At 44.8% G+C, this 23,528-nt stretch overlaps 2 protein-coding genes across 11 annotated transcripts in view; one reads left to right on the top strand and one right to left on the bottom strand.

Annotated features, from left to right (window-relative positions):
- Nucleotides 1-23,528, top strand: part of FOXN3 (forkhead box N3) — a 164,660-nt gene that overhangs the window by 34,531 nt on the left and 106,601 nt on the right. The gene's annotated exons all lie outside the window — the stretch shown is intronic.
- Nucleotides 1-23,528, bottom strand: part of LOC118081181 (lysosomal enzyme trafficking factor-like) — a 30,579-nt gene that overhangs the window by 3,014 nt on the left and 4,037 nt on the right. For 2 of the 6 annotated variants that reach the window (XM_060272420.2, XM_088655197.1), the window contains exon 2: nucleotides 7,787-7,900. The exons of 2 other annotated variants lie outside the window; for them this stretch is intronic. The gene's annotated coding sequence lies outside the window, so the exon portion shown is untranslated. Of the gene's footprint in view, nucleotides 1-1,891; nucleotides 1,995-7,786; nucleotides 7,901-23,528 lie in introns of all 6 variants that reach the window. 2 more of the 6 variants (XM_088655183.1, XM_088655190.1) reach the window with 2 other exon arrangements.

The following is a 23,528-nucleotide window of genomic DNA, read 5'->3' as shown; positions in this document are numbered from 1 at the left end:
AACTACCGTATTTCTCCAAAAATAAGACACCGTCTTATATTTATTTTTCCTTTAAAAAAACCCCCACAGTGGCTTATTTTCAGGGGATGTCTTAATTTTTATTACGCGTCCAGCCTTGCCTCTTCCTTGGGGCCCTCCAGAACTGTTCCTGTCACTATGTCTTATTTTAGGGGTATGGCTTATATTGCGCAAATGCTTAGAAATCCTGCTATGGCTTATTTTATGGGTATGTCTTATTTTAGGAGAAACAGGGTAGGTTTATCTTGCCTGGGCCGGATCACTTGTGCGTCCGCGATTTTCAGCGTCTGCATCTGTGCAGACACAATTTTGGGCATCTGTGCATGTGCAGACGTAATTTCCGGCGCCACGGAAGCAAGTCCCTTTGCCATGCCAGTTTAGCTCAGCGCACAAGCCAGCAACTTGGTTCCGGAGTGGCTTGTGGGTCAGTCAAACGACCTCTGTGGGCCACTTCCGGCCCATGGGCCTTAGGTTGCTGACCCCTGTGCTACAGGATCTGGAAGGCAGGAAGGGCTGCAGGCATCTCTGCTCACCCCCCCCCCCAAATCCTTTATACATTTAAAGCCACCTTAAAACACTAGCCTGGAAGCCATGGGTGAGCAAGGACTGTATGCAGGTGAGTGAGCAGTCAGGCAGAGGAAGGAGCCCCTCCTCTTAGCTCTGCCCCATTGCTGGAGGTTGGTGTTAACATTCTCCAAGCAAAGTGCTGTATTTTGCGTGATGTATTTTGCGTGATCAGGTGGCACACCTCAATGATATAATTACAGTGTGGATGTAGACAGGTGTTGGATGTGTTTTCACAGGCACTCGTGAGAGAGATAAGGCGTGCAAAGTACCCAGCGGCATTCTGTCAGTTGTTCAAGCATCTAGTTGTTCAAAGGCTGTGTGCTCTTTTGTTGTGTGCAACAAATATGGAGCAACAGAGTAGATTATTAATTATTTTAAAATGTTTCTCATTGTTTTCAACTGCTTTCACTGATAAATTTCACAATTACTGTAAACCACGGCTGTTAAAGTAGTATAATGTGGTTAACAACTTATAACGACATAAGTAAAACATGGTGATTCAGGGAATCCAGACCACTTGTACACTTCGAAGACACCAGTAGACCAAAAGAAAATAGTGTCTCCCTCTCCACCCCTATATTTTGGAGTTGAGATGACTTGTTCATCTTTCTGCAGTATTCAGTTTGAATTTATGCTGCTTCTATTTTGTAAGTGTAGCTACATTGGTATAATTCATTGCCACAGATTACCATTTAATGACTTGCCTGCTGAATGAGATTTGAAGCTAGACAATCTCTTCTAATATATCCAAGAACAGATGAGAAATGCTGTCAGGCTTTGCCTAGTGACAATTCAATATCCCGTGTACTAACCGTGAACTAATTTTTAGCACCATCTAGGCACAAGAAGGAGGTATCAGCAAGCTGGAGGGAAACCCAAAGGTTGTAGGTGTACAGAACCACTTTAATAGGGAACCACAACTGTCCAATAAGGACTAAGCATGCCCCGTGGCCTCTGGCTGACTGCCCTAGGGGAACTGGGGGAATGAGGCAGAAATGGAATTGAGAATCCCACGAGAGGTCATGACTCACCGGCTGGAACCCTGAACACTGCAAACTGTTGATGTCTTTTAGGGCCCACTTGTTACCTGCATGTTCAGTTTTATTTCTGCATTGACACCCATCTTCTATCACTTTCTTTTAACTCCCATTCCCCCCCTCCCCTCCATTATTTTTAAAAAGTTGAAAGTAAACTTAGATGAAGCATTAAAAAGTGTGTGTGGTTTTTGAATTGCTTTTTGTACAGCTTCAGATCTCTCTTAGCTTGATGCTGGGGGAAGAGCGCTGAAATGCTAACAAACACTGACCTGATGGGTGGCAGAGAAGACAATTGCTGGGAATATGGGAAGCAGCTTTTTGTTTGTGCTCGGTCAAGAACATTAAGGTCGGTCGCTGAACTCCCAGATCCTGCTGGGTTGGTGGGAAAGAGGGCAGGACTATAACCTCAGAAGATGAACTTGTTACAAATGCAAGTTTTGTGCAGTAGTTAATTACCAATTCACAGTTGGGGCGTTCGTCTCTCTACTACTTGAAACTGGACTCTGTTCTGGAATTGTGACCTGTGTACCAAAGAGAGGCCTCTTCTCTGTATGAGCCTATCAGAATGCAAGATTCTGTTCAGAGTTGCATCTGTAAGGGAGGTCAGATTGATAAAACAGGGCCTTCTCAGTGGCGGCACTGCTTTCTGAAACACTGGAAAACAGAGCAAAACAATATGGCCCCATTTGAGGCCGCTGAGATATTTTTGCTCTGTGTCAGTGCACTCTGTGGGTTGGGTGTATCTCCTAAAAGGCAACAGCCCAAATATGTGCAGTATCTTCAGGCCATGCAGCACATAAAAGCATATGAAAATTTCAAAAATAGCATCCAAATATTGCAATTAAAGAAAATAAGTCATGGAAGTAACCTCAGATAAAATAATAAAGCCAAGAGAACAATTAATTAAAAACCTTTGGTAACAGCCATGTTTTTGTCCAGACATCTGAAAGAGCAAAGTCTTCTGATGTGTATTGTCTTACATATATTTATAAATCCCATTGTTTTCAAAGGAGCTTTCAAGGAACTAAATGTGTTGTATTAAGAACAGCATTGCATATAAACAATCTTTCAACTGGTTGTGAAACGGGGTGATAGCTGGCAAACATTGCGCTCGGCGTGACTTCTTAAATACCAGCTTTCTTTAGTGCTGTGTTTCACCTCTTCCCCCACCCCTGGTTTGATCAGTACACTTTCTTCTGTGGAGTAATTGTGTATATGTGTTGATCTGTTTTCCATGTAATCCATTTATACGTTGGGTGCTTATTTCCAACCTTCCAGACTTCGCTACGATGGTTGCAGAGAGTCTTCTATTCCAATATTCTTCTCCAACAAGATACATGCTAAACTTTTATTTAGATTTATAAAAAAAAGCAGACATGGAAAGTGATGAAGTGATTTAATAATAATAAATGAATCTATTTTTAATAAAGTAAATGTTGTGTGCAGAATGAAGGCTGGGGGAGGGGGGAGCATTAGTACCATTACAAACCTCCTTGTTAACACATGTCAGCTAGTTATACACAAGCACTAAATCTTAATGGTCCCACCAAGAGCATAACATGGGAGGTTTTTCCTCTCTCCTCCCCCCTTTTATATCTCTCCTTATTGCTAGACCTACATATTCAATTGCTCAGATTTCATCCTGTTTTCTAGTGCATAGATTTGAATGCCCTAGTATGTGTCCCATTTAGTACAATCCCTTTAGCCCATGACTCTTCCTGGCTTCCCTTACCATCTGGTCCTTGGCTATGGAGAGGAATTTTTCTTGTATATGCGTCTCCGTAGCAACGAGTTTGCAGTTGATATGGAAAGTAAGCAGTTGCCCTAGCAACAGAGTTACTGATGTGGCAGATCCTCGGCTTTCAGGGGAAAGGCCTGTGACGCTTCGAATGCAGTTATGCAGGTCTGCTGTAATTATGGAAGCGCCCACTAGTGCTGTTTCTGATTAAGGGGACCGTGAACATCTTTTGTTGCAGCCTTTGTTTTTTTGGGAGGCATGGAGCTTGGCTAAAGTATTTGCCCTTTGGGGGCCTTTGGGTAGCAAGGTGTTGGCTGCAGACCATGTGGCTTTGAGTGTGTTTATAGGAAACGGGAGCGAAGTTCACCGTGAGGACATTTGTTCCCATCCTTTGCCTTACTGATGGGAGTTCCCTTCTGAGCCTATGAGGCAGAGGCTGCCAGCTATAAATTTTCTGGTGCCTTTTCTTGTCTCCCTCCTCCTCCTCCCTACCAACTGTCCTTCCTACGACTTCTCCTCTTGGCTTCTGTGAACCCTGCTGCAGAAGATGACATTCTGCTTGCCCTGGTTTATTTCTCTCCTCTCCTCTTCCATGGTATCTCATCAAGTATTTAAGCTTCTGGGAAGTGCCTCCTGCTAAATGATAGATAATTTCTGGAGGAGAACTGTAAGGGGGAGGGATTACAGAGAACCCCCCCCTTCATCAGAAGCAGCCCGTCTCCAAGCAGTCATGAGACCAAGGGGTCTGAAGAGGAGAAGGAGTGCCAGGGCTCTGGCAGCACCAGAGAGCCCCTGCTCCATAGGCAGGAAGAGAAGGGGCGGAAAGAGTGGACAGGAGTAGGGCAGACAGAAGACCAGTACCTCTGACGCCGGAACTGGGAAAGAGAAGGAAAGGGAGGCGCTTCTCAGTTCCGAGGCTTTTATGCTGGTCAAAAACGCGGAAGAGTTTAGTGCAGGAATCTGACTCGAGCGGGTAGACATGAGATGAGCAATCCATTACACTGTAAATAATGTGCACCAATAAAAACGTCTGAAAGACAAGCATGTGGACGGTCGTTACTCAAGAGTAGTCACAACAAACCCTGACAAGAACATTCCAAAGTCTGCTGAGCATTTGTTATTTGACTTCCCACCCCCAGGGAAGTCTAGCTGTACCCCATTATGCAGGCAAATGCTAGGATCACCCTTTCTTTACAATAGTTGGTGCTTGCAGAGGAGCTTCATTTGAATGCAGTTTTGAAAACCCAAACATTAGCACCCCTTTGTGTGTACCTGCATGCTATGGTGACGCGCACCATTATCTCAAGATTTTGCTGGGTGGGTGGGGTTGCTTTAAGGCTAAGCTTTAGATTCCTTCTCCTTTACTGTTACTGTTTTGAATCTGTAGTGGAGGCAATTTTCAGTAAGTGTGTTTAGGAATCTGCATTCACTATGATCAAAGAATTTGGCAGTCCATATAGAGTCCTAAGGATCTGAGCTTACATTCCTAAGAAGGAAAAAGAAATCTAGTCCTAGTGATTGCTGAGCTGTGAAGTTTTGTGATATGGGCAGAGAGTTTCTGGTAATATTAATTCAAATCTGCTGTACCAGTTGCTTCTGCCTTTATAAAGTATAATTATTTCATACATGATAAAAAATTCTTTCCAGTAGCACCTTAGAGACCAACTAAGTTTGTCATTGGTATGAGCTTTCATGTGCATGCACACGAAAGCTCATACCAATGACCAGGGCTGTCTTAAGGGTATCTAGCGCCGTGGTGCAAAAATTTCTCTGGCGCCCCCCCCTTTCCCTCTGGCCTGCGCGGCTCCCGGCTCCAAGTCAGAGTGCAGGGATGGGAACTCGCCTCCGGGAGTGCCCTGCTCTGCCCTGGCTACAACAAGGAAGGGGGGGCGACGGGCAGACTCAAGCCCTGGGCTTGCTCAGGATCCCAAGGGTGGGAAGGAGGTCGGCTCCGCCCCCACGGAGCCAGCAGGGAGGCCCTCCTGCAGTCCAGAGCCCTCCCGCCGGAAGTGTAGGCCAGATGGGCACCACAGATCCAGCGGGAAGAGCCCCGGACTGCCGGAGGGCTTACGAAGGCCTTCCGGCAGTCTGGAGCCCTCCCGCCGGCAGCGGAGGCCAGATGGGCGCCATGGAGCCAGCGGGAAGAGCCCCGGACTGCCAGAGGGCTTACGAAGGCCCTCCGGCAGTCCGGGGCTCTTCCCGCCGGCAGCGGAGGCCAGATGGGCGCCACAGAGCCTTCCCGCCAGCAGGGATGACCCTGGCACTGCGTTTCATTGGTAGAGCTGCTGCTGTGTGGCGTTGTCTCTACCAATGAAACACAGCGCTGGGATGAGGGATGACCCTGGCGCTGCAGGGCGGAACAGGGTCCTAGTGCCTGCTCCGCCTCGCTTACCTCCCTGCTCTCCCCTGAGCGGCGCAGCTAGCAGGCGTGCAAGAGGGAAAAGGGAGGCCGCCGCGCAGCTCCCCCACTTGCTGGGGTGCCCCTGAGCGCCCAGCGCCCTGGTGCACCACACCAGTAGACCCAATGGGCAAGACGGGCCTGCCAATGACAAACTTAGTTGGTCTCGGGTGCTCCTGGAAGGAATTTTTGTATTTTGTTTTGACTACGTCAGACCAACACGGCTACCTACCTGTAACTATTTCATACATGGTGCAGGGACAGGTGAATTGTACCACTATAAGCAGGGATTTGTAAAAATCCCTTTCACATGTACAGGAGGTAAGCAGTTTTGTGCCTGCTCACAGCCACTTTCCCTGCTACCCCTATGGATGCATCTACAGTAGGTGATGGCATGAAATCCTGTGTTTGCAGGCTTTATCCACAGCATGGACTCTAGCTACTCACGTGCACAGTCAGTTTTTTGCATCCTCATATTAATATGCATATAAGGTGAAAACATGGGGCAATCCTGCTCTCTACTTCCACCCATCCCCTATTATTTATTCAGTTGAACATGTGATAAGTGTTAAAGTAAAACTTGGGTTCTCCATTTAATTTCCTAGTTCATATATCATCAAAAGGAAACGAGTGGCTTGTTATTTTCCTGGTGTAAATTCCAGCAGTTCTCCTGAGCTCTCGTACATCACCATCTCAGTTGGGGGGGAAAAGGAAGAGACATGCTTCTCCTTAGTCCTAGCCTTTGGACCCATCATGGGATATTAGTGCATTGAGGGGAGGGGGCATAGGGTACCTTGGTGAGCAGTAACTAGAACTCTGCTGCACTTCTTTGGGAAGGATCCCCCCCCCCCATTAGATCCTCTGCTCTGAGGAATTGAAAACCAAGACTCATTGCTGTAACCTTGTTTGGTTCTTAGGGAGATCTGTTCCTTGCAGCAGACCTGGTGGAAAAAGCTACAGTATGTTTAAATCCCTGACATATTGTTCATTGTTACCCAAGTGGCACCATTTTGCAAGGTGCAGAGGTGCTTATTCCTGTTGTAGCCTTAGTTAATTATATTCTGCTAGTCAACAGAAGGCAGTTTGGCCACACTGTATCTACCTAACAGTTATGATAATTATTTTTGCGATGTTCTGTTGCTTACTGCTTTGATAGCTGTGCATAATAATAATAATAATTTTATTACATATATGCAAACGTCAGTTGGGTTATCTGTCGAGAAGGACTATTATTATTGTGTGTGTGTGTGTGTGTGTGTGTGTGTGTGTGTGTGTGTGTGTGTGTCAACCCTAAGTATGTTTAGTTTGAAATAAGTACCAAAGAGTTATGGAGGGTTTACACCCAAGCTAGTGTACAATGGACTAAGAGCTAAATCAAGTTTCTCAGATGCGTCTCTCTGTGTGTTGGCTTGCTTGATAACGGGAGGGGGTGGGAAACTTGAATACATTTTCATCGAAAAAAGAGATTAGGTAGTCATGTAAGAACAAGCTGTTTGTTCCATCACCACAACATGGGAAGACAGTTGCATAACCTTATTTTGGGGCAATCAAGTGGGAGAGTGTTGCGCTGTTGTTTGCAAGAACAGGCTGGGATGGTTATTTTTTTAAATAAAATGATTAAAATCAAAACAAGTTCCTTCCCTCATCTTACTTTGCTCTGTGAAAGGGTTGCGTTGCATTATACCGCTGCTATGTGCAACCCACCTACCGTAAGTATGTACAGTGGTACCTCAGGTTACGAACTTAATTCGTTCCGGAGGTCCGTTCTCAAGCTGAAACCGTTCTTAACCTGTGGTGCACTTTCGCTAATGGGGCCTCCTGCTGCCGGTGCTCCACTGGCGCACGACTTCTGTCCGTATCCCGGGGCAAAGTTCACTACCAGGAGCACCTACATCCGGGTTAGTGGAACTCGTTACCCAAAGCGTTCGTAAGGAGGACGGTGCGTAACCCGAGGTTCCACTGTATTTTATATCCTATCTTTCAGTCAAATGATTATCATGGTAGCCTACATGTTGTCATAAAACATACCTCCTCAGAACTCCTCAGATATACATGTGTCCGTGCATCCCTTCCAATCAGGATTCAAGCCTCATCATGGGACTGAAACAGCCTTGTTCCCACTGGTCAATGAACTCCAGCAGGCTAGGGACAAAGGTGAAAGGATCTCTCAGCAGTTTTTGATACCATTGACCATTGTTTCCTTCTGGATCCCGACTAAAAGGGTTGGGAACTGGGGGCACTGTTATACAGTGGTACCTTGGTTTAAGAACAGTCCTGTTTACGAACGATTCTGTTTATGAACTCAACAAAACCGGAAGTAGTGTCCTGGTTTGTGAACTTTACCTCGGTCTAAGAACGGAATCCAAACAGTGGAAGGGCACCAGCACTGGGAGGTCTTATGAGGGAAAGTATGCCTTGGTTTAAGAACGGTTTCGGTTTAAGAATGGACTTCCGGAACAGATTAAGTTCATAAACCGAGGTGAGGTACCACTGTACAGTGGTTCTGCTCCTTCCTCCTTCCTCCATTTCCAGAAAATGGTGTTCAGTGGGATGAGTGTTCAGACCCCTGGACTCTCACTCATGGAGTGCCTCAGGGCTCCGTCCTCTCCTTTCAATGTCTATATGGGAGAGATCATCGGGGTTTGGGCTGAGTGTTCACCAGTATGCCAATGATACCCAGCTCTACCTTTCTTTCAAATCGGAACCAGTGAAGGTCCTGTGTGAGTGTCTGGAGGCAGTTGGAGGATGGATGGCAGCTAACGGATTGAGGTTGAATCCTGTCAAGACAGAAATACTGTTTTTTGGGGGGTGGACTCCCTGGTCCTGAACGGGGTAACTGTGCCCCTGAAGGACCAGGGGTGCAGCCTGGGAGTCATTTAGGACTCCTAACTGTCCATGGAGGCACAGGTCAATTTTGTGACCAGAGCAGCTGTCTTCCAGCTCCATCTGGTACGGAGGCTGAGATCCTACCCCTGTGCTAAAGCATCATTTAAGGTTCAGAAGTGAATTGATATTTACAGGACTATAGACTTATCCCTTCTTACAGTCTGTAACTTGTCAAAACTGAGGGAGGAGAACGCATATCTTAACCGAGATGTCAGTTAAAAAGAGATATTTCGTGAAGTGAAACATTATGTGGAAATAATTCCATTTCTCAAACCCATAGCTGCCAAGTTTTCCCTTTTCTCGCGAGGAAGCCTATTCAGCATAAGAGAAAATCCCTTAAAATAAGGGATAACTTGGCAGCTATGCTCAAACCTCAAATTTAGGATGATGCTTGCAGTTTGTATTAAAATGAGAGATGGGGACTCAGCAGTGTTGTTGATATGACTAATCTTGGCCTTCCACACTGGCAGATATTTTTACACATTGATACTAATTTTTGCTGGTTTCACATGCTTTCTCTGCTTCTTGTGGACTAAAAATAGACTTTAAAAGAACAACAACCAGAAAAGCATTGAGGTGTGTGACTTCTTAAAATATATTGCCCAAACTAAAAAAACAAAAACCTGATTGAGATGCTTTTCATCTGTGGCAATTAAGACCCGATTTTCTTTAAACAGCCCCTGTCCTGGAGTGGAAAATATGCACCCCATTTTTTTCTTTTTAAAAAGAGGAATGGCTTTTAAAATTTCCTGAAAGAACATCTAATTTAGCCTTCAGTTCAAGCAGTATATCTGCTTGGTATATGTACAGGCTGTAAAATAGAAAATGGATATTTCTCTTTTAAGTGGCACCTTTATTGTGGTATAGCATGGTAGATGATATTCTTATTTCAGTATCCTTAGCATTACTCTTCTTCCCATTTTTTTGTCTTAAAAGCTTTTTGATGTGTCTCTGGATAATTTTGCCTTTTAAAGCAAAACACGAGTAGTAAATCTAATTGTGTGCTTTTTAAAAAAACATGTGATTCCTTGTTTACTTTTTACCTGTTGGGTCTCTTTAAAAAGTTATTTATGTAAATAAAATTGTCAGCTAGTAAAACAGAACTAGGGTGTGGATGTGGAATCTCTATACACCAACATCCCACACAATGATGGTTTACAAGCCATAAGGAACACCATTTCAGATAAAACCACAGCGGACTTTGCTACCAAACTCTGCCACTTTGTCCTTACCCACAACCACTTCAAATTTGGTGATGACCTGTTCCTCCAGATCAGCGGCACAGCCATGGGCACCCGCATGGCCCCACAGTATGCCAACATCTTCATGGCAGATTTAGAACATCGTTTCCTAGACTCCTACCCACTCAAACCTCTCTTGTACCTACGATACATTGACGATATTTTTATTATCTGGACACATGGACAACAGACCCTGGAAACCTTCCACCAGACATTCAATGACTTTCACCCCACCATCAACCTAACAATGAACCAATCCATGCAAGAAATACATTTTTTGGACACTACTATAAAAATACAGGATGGACGTATAGACACCACCTTATACAGAAAACCAACTGACCGACAAACATATCTACATGCTTCTAGCTACCATCCCAAACATACCAAACAATCCATCGTATACAGCCAGGCCCTACGTTACAACCGTATCTGTTCCAACTCTACAGACAGAGAATCTCACCTAAGAGATCTACAGCAAACCTTTTTAGAACTAAAATATCCACCTGATGAAGTTAAACAACAGATCAACAGAGCCAGACTGATACCTAGGGAGAACCTGCTGCAAGACAGACCCAAAAAAGAAAATAACAGAACACCACTAGTCATCATATACAGCTCCCAAGTTAAAACAGTACAACGCATCATCAGAGATCTACAGCCTCTCCTGGACAATGACAGCTCTCTTTCTCAAGCTCTGGGAGGAAGACCTTTCATTGCCTACAGACAGCCACCCAATCTTAAACAACTCCTCACCCACAATAATACAACCACCAGACTTAACATGGACACTGGTACCAGAGCCTGCAATAAACCCAGATGCCAACTTTGCTGCCACATACACCCGGACAACATCATTACTGGCCCCAACAACATCCAACATACCATCTCAGGACTATTTAATTGCTCATCTTCTAACATTGTGTATGCCATCAAATGCCAACGGTGCCCTTCAGCTCTCTATATTGGACAAACAGGCCAAACCCTACGCCAAAGGATAAATGGACATAAATCTGACATCAGGAACCATAAGACTGAAAAACCAGTAGGAGAACACTTCAGTCTCCCAGGACATTCTATACAAGATCTCAAAGCAGCTGTTTTATTACAGAGAAATTTCAGGAACAGACTGGAAAAGAGAAGTTGCTGAATTGGAAATCATTACCAAGCTTAAAACCATGGAAGCACCTGGGATGAATAGAGACATCGGATTCTTATCTCATTATGCATGATCAAGCTTTCTTTAGCACCTCAGCCCAGGACTAATTGCAGCCATCAGCAGCCATTAACAGCCATCTACAGGTTTACCACTCCCATCAGCCCATCACCCATTCCCACCCACCCCCACCACCCTCTGTATATATATATATAGGGTCTGACACTTCTGTTTCTAGTGTATCTGAAGAAGTGTGCATGCACACGAAAGCTCATACTAAAATATAAACTTAGTTGGTCTTTAAGGTGCTACTGAAGGAATTTTTTTATTTTGCTTCGACTCAGACCAACACGGCTACCTACCTGTAACTAGAACTAGGGTGTTGATAGTTTTGATTTGGCATCCTTGAAGAATGAAAAACAAGTATTTTGAATATATTTCTGCCCAACCTACATGGTTTCTGGGCAGCCCATTGATTCAGTATTCCTGGAATTTCGTCGCTGTTGCTGGAGGGTTTTCTCTCTCTCCCAAGAAGGATGGCACTAAATGGACACCAGCAATTTTTAAAGTTATGGCCACTTATTTTCTGCAGCTTTTAAAGGAATCGCAATATATTCTTTTCCTTAACTAAACACACTGCTCTTTTAACTTTTCCATTATGACTATATTGCATGAGCTGCTTCCTCTTCTAAGGTACTTTTCCTAACTTTGCTTCATCCAGATCCTTTATCTCACTTCACTTTGTCTATGGTTCTTGTCAGCAACTAAGTTTAGTGAGGGAGAAATGGGACCCGGGTCAGGGTATAGGAATATACACCTAGGTTCATAGTTTAGGGCATCAGTTTGTATATATATGTGTACATATGCCAAGGCTAGTTTGTACTTGTAGGCAGCTATCTTTGTGTTTCCTTAAACACCACAGAAGTGGAGCTGTTTTTCTGCTCCTCACGCGGTTTTCTCAGTTTTGATCTGCCGCCATTCAAAAAAATGCAAGGAAGAAAGTTTGCTTGTGGTACAAAGAAAATTGCCAGAGCCATTTCACATAAACAGTAGAGCGGTATCCACAGTCCTCATTTTGCTCTTTGGTGGGTAAGCCGTTATTCGCATGCAGAAGGTGCTGGGTTCAATTCCTGACATCTCCAGGTCATGCTAGTTCAGGGGAGGGGGGAAGGCTCCTGTCTGAGACTTGGAGAACCACCGACAGTCAGTGTTGACATTGCTGAGTTGAATGATCTGGTGGTCTAACGTGGCATGCGTCAAGTTTCCTGTTTAGAAGTTTATGGGTGGCGTTCGCCCAACAAACCCTGCCAGCAGAAGTACTGCACAAGGACCTCTGCTTGTGCAATAGGGTCGCCCCCCCCCCCCCCGGTCATGTCTCTCCTGAAATTGGCTGAGGGGGAAGCAGTCAGTGCTCTTTTCTGCTAGTCTTTCGCAAAGGACTTGTCCGTTCCCATTTTATAAAGAAATGTTTAGGTGGGGATACAGTCCACTCTACACCCTTTCCAAGGCCAAAACAAATGTAATTCTAATCGTGTGGTTGGCGAATCCATCTGTGTTACAGAAACAAGTCCTCCTAATTTTCATTGGGACCACAGCACAAGGTCTCTCTCTCCCCAGCTGAAATCCCAATGAAAATTGTGCCCCAAGTGGGCCGCTTAGCCTTAGGAAAAATGTTCCCTTGGGGTTGACGGAAATCTCCCCGCCCCACAAGGTTAATTGCAGTGCAGCAGTGGAAGTAGGTAATGCGACTGGGGAAAACAAAACCTCTACTTCCCTTGTGCTACCGGTATTTCTTTTTGCCTCGTATTAAATTTTAAAACACATGTATACACCCCAGGTCTGATTGCTACCCAAGCAATTAGAGTGCAGTAAGCCCACAACTTACATGGGGGTTACGTTCCGGGGATCGCGCCTAAAGTCAAAATCGCATATAGTCGAAACACATTGGGTGCAATGACGGGTGGGATTGCCAAAGTCTTTCCCCCCTGTAAATCCACCCCCTTTCTGCGCTTTTAAAAATCGTTTAACCCCCCCACCCCCCCACCTCCAGCAAAAAAAAGCTTGCAAAGATGAAAGTTCACTCGTTAAATGTGCATAAGTTGTGGGCTTACTGTAATGTTTAATTTGGGAAAGGGTCATGCAACTGTTGCCCTTCTCTGGTTGGTACTGGGTGTCTGAAGACTTGATCCTGTTCCTACCTTGCACATTAATAGTCTTGATCAGGCACCCCCAAACTGCGGCCCTCCAGATGTTTTGGCCTACAACTCCCATGATCCCTAGCTAACAGGACCACTGGCCAGGGAAGATGGGAATTGTAGTCCAAAACATCTGCAGGGCCGAAGTTTGGGGGTGCCTGGTCTTGATCCTGCCTGGTTCTTGTTAGATAAATGTTACACAAAAATGGCAAGCCTTTCTGCGATTGCAGTTCCAGAGGAATTCAGTTGTTTCCGTAATTACCATATGTGTGCCATTTGCCTCTGCCTGTGTTGCAAACTGTAGATATTTAAAACACATACAGGCTAAACCACTCTTCTGTAACATACTGTTTCTACCATTATTGCCTTACCTGCTTGATGTTGTTGGACATAAAAAAGCACGTGGCTTCAGGTGGTGAGGGGTAGGTTTAGATGTTGGCTGGTACTCTTCACTTTTACCGAATACAATAAAATGTTCAAATGTGTGGAGGGCATGTTATGGTATCCAGAGGAGGGGGAAGGAGAGCCAGTGTGGTGTAATGGTTAGAGTGTTGGACTATCACCTTGGGGGAGCAGAGTTCGCATCCCACACTCAGCCTCAATCACTCTACTGGGTGACCTTGGGCCAGTCACATGTAGCCTAATGTACCTCGCAGGGTTGTTGTGGGGGTGAAATGGAGAGGAGCAGAACCATGTACACTTCCTTGAGCTTCTTGGAAGATAAAGGTGGTGTATAAATGAAATAAATAAGAGGGCCATAGTTGTGTTGGTAAACTGTGTGCTTGTAGTAGTCCTGCCCTTTTCATAGGAATTTTGGAAACTGCCTTATGCCAGGCCACACATCTAGCTTAGATAGCACAGTTGATTAGAGTGTGGAGCTGACAACACCAAGGTTTCAGGCTGAATTCCCCATAAGGGCCAGCTGTATATTCCTGTATTGCATGGAGTTGGATACTAGATTATGCTCGGGGTCCTTTTCAGCTCTATGATTCTATGAGTTATCCTGGTCTATGAGTCCACTTGGTGATCAGAAGGTCGGTGGTTTGAATCCCCATGACGGGGTGAGTTCTCGTACTCTGTCCCAGCTCCTGCCAACCTAGCAGCTTGAAAGCACGCCAGTGCAAGTAGCTAAATAGGTACTGCTGCGGCAGGAAGGTAAACGGCATTTTTGTGCACTCTGGCACTCATCACAGTGTTCTGTGAAGAAGCGGTTTAGTCATGCTGGCCACATGACCTGGAAAGCTGTCTGTGAACAAACGCCAGCTCCCACGACCTGAAGCGAGATGAGCACCACACCCCATAGTCGCCTTTCACTGGACTTAACCATCCATGTGTCCTTTACCTTTTACTCTGACTGGCAGTGGCTCTCCAGGGTTTTGGGCAGAGGCTCTGATTGGCAATTCTGTTTTTAGAGGGCCACATGGGAGGAGGGGAGCCTTTTACTCTGAAATAGCCAATCAATCACCTCCCAGGGCCCAAGCCACCTCTTTCAACTCTCTTTTGGGATAGGGAAAGCTGGCACCCATTGAGGGTCTTGGTCAGGCACAGACAAACTTGGCCCTCCAGATGTTTTGGGACTACAGCTCCCATCATCCCTGACCACTGGTCCTGTCAGCTAGGGATGGTGGGAGTTGTAGTCCCAAAACATCTGGAGGGCCGAGTTTGCCTATGCCTGGTCTTGGTTTTGGCTCTCAGCAATTTACTTGCTGCCCCTCTCCCCTTATGCTAGAGTAGTGCAGAGGTTGTGGTATTGCTGCTCTGTAATGCTCCAAATAAAGATTGCCGGAAGAAATATCAACAACCTCAGATATGCTGATGACACAACCTTGATGGCAGAAAGTGAGGAGGCATTAAAGAACCTTTTAATGAGGGTGAAAGAGGAGAGCGCAAAATATGGTCTGAAGCTCATCATCAAAAAAACTAAGATCATGGCCACTGGTCCCATCACCTCCTGGCAAATAGAAGGGGAAGAAATGGAGGCAGTGAGAGATTTTACTTTCTTGGGTTCCATGATCACTGCAGATGGTGACAGCAGTCACGTAATTAAAAGACGCCTGCTTCTTGGGAGAAAAGCAATGATAAACCTAGACAGCATCTTAAAAAGCAGAGGCATCACCTTGCTGACAAAGGTCTGTATAGTTAAAGCTATGGTTTTCCCAGTAGTGATGTATGGAATTGAGAGCTGGACCATGAAGAAGGCTGATCGCTGAAGAATTGATGCCGGAGGAGAATCTTGAGAGTCCCATGGACTGCAAGAACCTATCCATTCTGAAGGAAATCAGCCCTGAGTGCTCCCTGGAAGGACAGATTCTGAAGCTGAGGCTCCAATACTTTGGCCACCTCATGAGAAGAGAAGACTCCCTGGAAAAGACCCTGATGTTGGGAAAGATTGAGGGCACAAGGAGAAGGGGATGACAGAGGACAATATGGTTGGACAGTGTTCTCGAAGCCACCAACATGAGTCTGACCAAACTGCGGGAGGCAGTGGAAGACAGGAGTGCCTGGCGTGCTCTGGTCCATGGGGTCACGAAGAGTTGGAAACGACTAAACAACACAAAAATGCTTGGTTTGTTCACCCAGGACCAAAGACCCAGGAGTTAGTTTTCAATCAAAGGTCTAAAGCTATGAGCTGAAAAGTACAATTTCCCCACAAAAGTAGTCCTGATAATGCCTGCATGTTTGGAAACCTTGCTCCTGGCTGCCATAGAAATTTTGCCTCTAGCTATTGGAACTGAAGCAATGTCTCTCTTCCCTCAAGCTATAGCTGAGTTCTTAATTTCTTAGGCTTTGTCATAGGGAGAGCCCGGTAGCAGAAACACTGAAGTGGTTTAAATGCATGAATGTATTTATTACACCTGATGCCTTTCCCTCCAAGGAGATTAGGGCAGGGTTCAGGGTTCAAAATGATCAAGGGGGATGGATTCAGGACAGATAAAAGAAAGAGCGTATCATTAACCTACGGAACTTGCTCCCACGGGAGCCAGTGATGATCACCACCATGGATAGCTTGAAAAGAGGATTGGACAAATTCATGGAGGATAAGGCTGTCAAAAGACTACTAGTGTGGTGTAGTGGTTAAGAGTGGTAGACTCGTAATCTGGTGAACCGGGTTCGCGTCTCCACTCCTCCACATGCAGCTGCTGGGTGACCTTGGGCTAGTCACACTTCTTTGAAGTCTCTCAGCCCCACTCACCTCACAGAGTGTTTGTTGTGGGGGAGGAAGGGAAAGGAGATTGTTAGCCGCTTTGAGACTCCTTAGGGTAGTGATAAAGCGGGATATCAAATCCAAACTCTTCTTCTTCTACTACTACTACTGTGATGGCTATGCTCTGCCTCTTCCAGTAATGCTTCTGAATGCCAGTTGCTGGAATCCACAAGAGGGGAGAGCGCTTTGTGCTTAGGTCCTGCTTTGAGGGTTTCCCACAGGCATATGGTTGACCACTGTGAGATGAGGACACTGGACTAGATAGGCCAATGGTTGTTTATCTTCGCAGCAACCCTGCAAGGTAGGTTGGGAATGAGAGATTGTGGCTGGTCCATGGTCCTTGGTTGAGTGGAGATTTCAACTCAGAGCTTCCCACGCCTCAGACATTCTGACCACCACCACCCCACCCTGGCTTTCCAAACGATAGCCAAGCCTGTAAGACAATATGAAACTTGGCTTCAGTTTTGAAATAAGCTACAAGCTTTTATGATGCGTCAAAGTCTGTGGGGAACAGAAGTATCTAAGTGCGTCCAGGATTGTGTTCCTTCCCAGTCTAGGCCCAAAATAGCGTGTGAACTAGGTCATATTCGTACTGGATATTGCTCATTTCCAATGTTTCTACTTGCCTGGTACTAGTGTCCACTTTTTAAAACTTTAATTCTGCAAAACCTAAATAGACTGCATCAAGGGAAGTAAGCCTAAAAGGCTTGGCTTGGTTCAGTCTCCCTTCCCCTCCTAATTTTGTGTAGTATGGGACAATATTAAATGTAGGGGTGTGTCGGAAGAGGGAGAATTTAAAGGAAGAGGCTATTTAATAAGGCACCACGGGTCATAAAGGGATGAAGGAGCTTGATCAAATTTACTTGGGGGGGAAACTTCATCGCAAGCACATGGACTATATCAGCCTTTTCCAGCCTGGTGCCCTCCAGATGTTTTGGACTCTAATTCCCACCCCACCCCCCTTTCTGGACTTCCTTCTCCAACCATTAGCCATCCTGACTGGGGCTGATGGGCGTTGCAGTCCAAGACACCTGAAGAGCCCCAGGTTGAGGGTAGCCTGGACTATATGAGTGCTTTGTCTTGTCATTCAGTAGAGTGACAAATTCTCTGTTGACAAAGTCTTGGCCTCCTGTTTGTTGGACACCTGACACTTCGTTTCTGCCTAATGTTTTCCCTCTGCATGTTGTGAAAACTTGCTGAATGCTGCAGATGGGAACTTGCCCCAGGTGTACCTTAGAAAATGCGTAAGGTGTTTTGGTAGCCCATCTGAGTAGACTTTCTTTATGTACTTAAGGCCTGGCTGTTTTTTTTTTTTAAAAAAACCCTTTAAACATTTGTAATATAGGTAGTAATATAGGAAGTGGCAAAATTAAAATGAGGCTCTCATTTGTTCTCCTTATATCAGTATTTGTTATCCGCAGAGAGCCTTGAAATAGCCAGCTGGGTTTGTAAGGTCGAAATGCAGCGTATTTCAGGTTGCAAACCTATACACCTCTGCATGTTAGTAAGGCTGTGTGTACCCACCATCCATTTAAAGGACATGACCCCCCCCCCCGAGACTTGGATCCTCATTTAACAAATTTACTGGCAGGGTCAGAAACACATTTGGTTTAGCAGCAGCAGCAGCAGCAACAATGGTTGAATAGTCCTCCAAAAAAGAGAGAAAAGCCTATAGGGACATGGGTCATTGCAAAGTCAGACCATTGGATCATCTTAGCTCAATGTTGTCTCCTAAATATTCTCTAAGAACTTGTCCACGCTTCTGCTTTTCCTGCTACTTTCCCCCGGGAAAACCTGCTCGTTACTGAATTCATTTGCTGAATTGGAGCAAGTGTCAATTGGGTTTTCTGCAGATTGACATTTCCCCCGATTCAGCGGTAACGAGCAGATTTCCCCGGGGAAAGCCATGGAGCAAACAGAAAACCGCTCAGACCCGTGCCTGGAAGCATGGGGCAACTGGAAAAGCTCTTGGACCCGTGCTTTCTAGGTATTAGGCAAGCGGAAGTGTGGAAGAGTCCCCTCACTTGAAGTCTTGAAGAGCGACGGGGTCAGGGATCCTCTTGCAGAAGATACGGTACCATTTTCTTAATTTGTAGATTCTCCTGCCAGCATTCTTACTCCACTGAACTTTCCTGAACTTCCAAAGAATGAAGGAAAATGTGTCTGATGTAATTTTGCACAACTATTCAGAAGCACCTCCCACCAATTGGCTCTTGCAACTGGCTTTTATGAAATGGTTTGTGGAGGTGGCATTTGGAGCAGAAGGCAAGCATTGTTTTTGTTGTGCGTGTGTGCGTGGTGCTTTCCATTTCTTCATAGTCTCCTTAGTTAAAAAGCACACTTGGTTCCTCTGCGCAAGTTACAGTGTGTTACTACTGCTGATATGGATAAAAAGGCTCCTGGTTTTTTCTTCTTCATAAAAACACTTATTGGAAAGTTATTTTACATTGTCTAAAATGGTTGTGTTAATAACCGTGTGACGGAGCTTACAGACAGTCCCACTCCTATTAAGAATGCTTGAAAGGAGTGTAGAAAATCTATTGACTGCGTGAGCACTTTGTAATTTGTATGTGCCATTACAGGAGATTGAAATGGCATGTAACTGGCGGTAATGGTTGGCAATTCATTTGTTTTTCTTTAGGAATTCTTCTGCGATTTTATTTGTTGCGTTTTAGAAAAATCACAGACGTATTTTGCTGAATTCAAATGAATATCTATTTTTAATAAAAGATATAAATACCGTAGTTGCTTTGAGCAGCCTCAGCATTGATATGATATGTGGGCCTCAACAATTGCTTGGGAAATAGGTCCAATTTATTTTTGTGTGCCTTACTTCTAATTAAACACCCTCCAGACTGTAGCTTGAGAGAGAATGCAGTCTTTGAGCAGTGTTGTCCAAATAGAGGAAGAAGAACTACTTTGAAAGCAAGTACAGTCGTACCTTGGAAGTAGAACGGAATCCGTTCTGGAAGTCCGTTCGACTTCCAAAACCAAAGTGTGACTTCTGATTGACTGCAGGAAGCTCCTGCAGCCAATCAGAAGCCTCATCACACATTCGGCTTCGAAAAATAGTTCGCAAACCGGAACAGTCACTTCCGGGTTTGCGGTGTTCAGGAGCCAAAACATTTGAGAACTAAACTGTTCGAAAACCAAGGTCTGACTGTAGTTTGTAGACTGCAGATCAATGCCTTCAGCATAATAGTATCAAATTCTGTTGTCTTAACAGGTTGCCAATGTAGATTTCCCAGTTTACTTTTTATAGAAGCAGAAGTTGGTCAAAACTTCACATTTTAGAAATTCTAAACGATGGCAACTTGAATATTCGAAATTCAAAATTTCACTAAAGAAAGGATAACTGCAACTCTTTCGTGCTGACTGGCAAAAACTGGATATTGGTTCACAAATGGTTGGAAATCAGGTTGTGAATTTATAAATATACCCTACATACTATAGTGTCCAGTACCAAATTATTGTACTATTCAGTTTGCAATATGCTGGTCCCCCCCACTTCTCCCACCCGCCCAAGCTTTTAAGGCATCACAGAATGAAATATATCTTTCTTGCTCTACTGATAGAACTCAAGTGCGGAAGAGATTGCTGGAAGGAAAGCATGTTTTGCTCCCCCCCCCGCCTCTTTGAGAATCAGTAGGACAGCGTTGGCTTTTAAGAGGAGCGTTCATCACTGCACAAGTTCCCTTTTGTATGTGGCAAAGCTTCTCTGCCCTTGGCAACCCTGGGCCACGGTTTTGCTGATACAACCAGACATGAATGGTCACAGTGGGCTTGATTTGTTGAATTACTGACCTATGGAAATGCTGCCACCCCCACCCCCCAAGTGCTGGTGTTTCCATGAGTTGCAGCACATGCTAGTGAAGGGAGCCCAAATCCACTCTGGTAATTCTTATTTTTTTATTTTTTAAACATTGTTTTCGCATCCTTTCCTTTAGTGAAAAGCAGATGCATTATTTAAGCCAGCATTTCTTCCCCAAAGTGCATTTCTGAGAGATTATTGCATGCCTCAGGTGCGCTGAAAAGCTCAAGGCATCATTTCTTTAAGCATTCAAGAGCCACAATTTCCTACATGCTGAATTGCCCAAAAAGTCGATACAAAATGGATATTGCTATTATTATTTTAGGAGGAGCAGCTAAACAGCCCTGTTGTTGCATTTCTCCTGAAATTATTATTGGAAAAGCCTTCACAAATTGGGAAAACTCTGCTTCAGTGGCAAAGTCTTTCCATAATTGAGATGAAGGAAGACTGCAATAATGCAGAGTGGCGTAATCCTCCGCTGACTTTTGGCCTATTAATGGCTCTCGGTTGTACTCCCCCCACTCTCCTTTTTGGATTTGGTGTGCCAGTAAGGTTAGCTTTTATGGCAGCTGTGGTGCAGTCAATACGATTAGGGGGCACAAACTGCTCTTCCCTTAAAATCTCAGAATGGTGAATAAGCTCTGCCGGTGGATTCATGTTCTCATAGCAACCCTCTAATGTGCTCCCATCACCAGATGCATGGCCAAAATTTTCACAGCTGAATGCCTGAAGTCAATGGGGGGGACCAAAGTGGTGAGCGTCTCTGAATCCATCTGGCTGCTCTGTTTTGATGATTAAATGTGTGTTTTGGTTCTGCAGACACCCATGAAAATTTTGGATGCTCTGTTTCCAAAATGTCAGCCAGAAGGCACAGTAGGGCTTCACTTAGCTGAATGGCTTGTGAGACAATATCTACAACATGTGGATAATCAGAAGTTCATGCCTCCTTGTAGGGCATTATGACATGGAGTGCTGGAGATAGCGGATTGCGCATGCATTGAATTAAGAAGTTAGAATATCAGCTAGTTTGGGGTTGTTGTTTTTTAATGCCTTAGGAGCCAATATAAAACACAGTTCTGTAAGTAGGGTTGAGCTTTATATCAGCATAGAGTTTGCTTAGGATGGAGCAGGTAGACCTCGTGCCCTCCAGCTGCTACTAGCCTGCAACTTCCATCAGTTCTAGCCAGCAAAGTCAGTGACCATAGATGATGGGAATCATAGCCCAAAACATCTAGAGCACACAGAATGGAGGAAGGCTGATACAAAATTTGTTTGTGGCCTTTCAAATATAGTTAAATTTGTATAGGGAAGTTATACCATTGACCCTAATGTGCACACACTCTTTAAATTTGATTGAAAGAGATGTGCATGCTTAGTATCACTTGAGGTTAAAATACTGTGTGTGTGTGTGTGAGAGAGAGAGAGACAGAGACAGAGAAGTGAGTTAAGCATTTGATTAAAAAATATTTTGGAAGCAGGTAAAGTTTGGTAGAGGAAATTGACTTATCAGCTACTACTAAGCTCGTCAAAATGCAAGTAGATAAATAGGAACCGCTACAGCGGGAAGGTAAACGGCGTTTCCGTGTGCTGCTCTGGTTCGCCAGAAGTGGCTTTGTCATGCTGGCCACATGACCTGGAAGCTATACGCCGGCTCCCTCGGCCAATAATGCGAGATGAGCGCGCAACCCCAGAGTCTGTCATGACTGGACCTAATGGTCAGGGGTCCCTTTACCTTTACTACTAGATGTAGTAGTAAAAACCAGATTCTGGAGTAGGTGAAAATCTGGCACAAATTAATCCCTGTGTGCGGTTGTCCACAGTCACACCAATATGACATGCCTTTATTGCTTCAACTTAATTGTATAGGTTTCGGAGAAGGAGCACTGAATGAGTTTGTGGCTGTTAGACTTTAGGTTTGCTTTCAGTTCTTCATCTGCTGCGTTGGGTGTGCCGGATTGGGACATGGACCAACCTAAATTAAATTGCACCTGGAATCCAATCATTTTCTCCCCCCTCCTTTAGGGAGGACAAAGGAAAGGTGGGGAAGGTAATGCAGAAAAATGGTAGTGTTGAGAGAAGTAGAAGGATATCATTGTTCTACAGTGGGCTGGTTCGCATGACATGGTAAGCTAAACTATGACTAACTGTGACCCCCTCGTAGTTAGGGCGGAGAGCTTAGCCACAAGTCTGGGTTCGAATAACATGCTAAGCCCAAACCTTGGTTTAGCTCAGCATGGCTCAGGATTAAAAGGGACCAGTAGTTTGTCTTCCTGTGTCATACGACCCAGGCCGTGGGGTCTGATGGAGGATGCTCTCGTAAGGCCTGCTTTTCTGCAGGTGGGGCTTTGCTGCTCTTGATTTCTTTCCAAAAGCTGGCTTCCCCTGCCCAAACCCCAACGCACGCCCCCATCTCATTAGTGTATTTAACATCATTTGATCTTAGTGGCCACTTTGAACAATGATTGTAACAAGGTAGCGAGACAAAAATATTTAAAATGGTTAAAAAAATAGACAGTAAATTCCATGATTGTAGGAAGTTGGGGTTAAAGGTGGACCCCACTCTCAGAAAAAAAAGCTGTGAGCAACTGGCATTATGTGCTTGATAAAACTGGGATGTTTTGAAGCTCACTTATTTTTAAGCGCACCTCCCCTGCATTGTTGAAACATACTGCTGGGAGCCACAATGAGCTGTAAAGCTTCCTGATGTTGTTCTGCAGCATACACAACACAGGTTTGTAACTTGTACCTATATATATATAGAGAGAGAGAGAGAGAGAGAGGGAGGGAGAGAGAGAGAGAGAGAGAGAGAGAGAGAGAGAGAGTACCTAGATATAGATGGTATGTGAAGCAGCTTTTAGGGCCTTGGGATTCAGCTACAACTTTTTAAAGGTTTGAGAGACTGGGGTGGGGGATGAGGAGGGGGTGATATATTATTCTAGCAAAATATTTTTTCCCCCTGTCTTAAATTCACCATCTGGGCATTTCACATTTGTAATATTATTTCTCTGAGCATATGCAAACTGGCGAGAGAAACGTAGCTAAAGTGCCAAGTTTGTTGAGGTTGCCAGCTCTAAATTTCAAATAGCAAAGACATAATGTGGAGCTGTGATACCAAGAGGATTTGGCAGAGCCAGAGGAAATGATATGCAACTTTGTGCTTAAACATCATATTCCATGGGGCAGATCACTTTTGTCTGTTTGGGCATCTTTTTTGGGAGGGGCGGGGGGGGGCACTGAGGATCCCATCAAATATTTTTTGCTATTGCCATCTGAAGT

Source organism: Zootoca vivipara, chromosome 1, assembly GCF_965207765.1.
Source record: "Zootoca vivipara chromosome 1, rZooViv2.hap1.1, whole genome shotgun sequence".
Lineage (NCBI taxonomy): Eukaryota > Metazoa > Chordata > Lepidosauria > Squamata > Lacertidae > Zootoca > Zootoca vivipara.
Note: the sequence above shows the minus strand (reverse complement) of the source record. Positions and strands in the feature narration are given on the sequence as shown.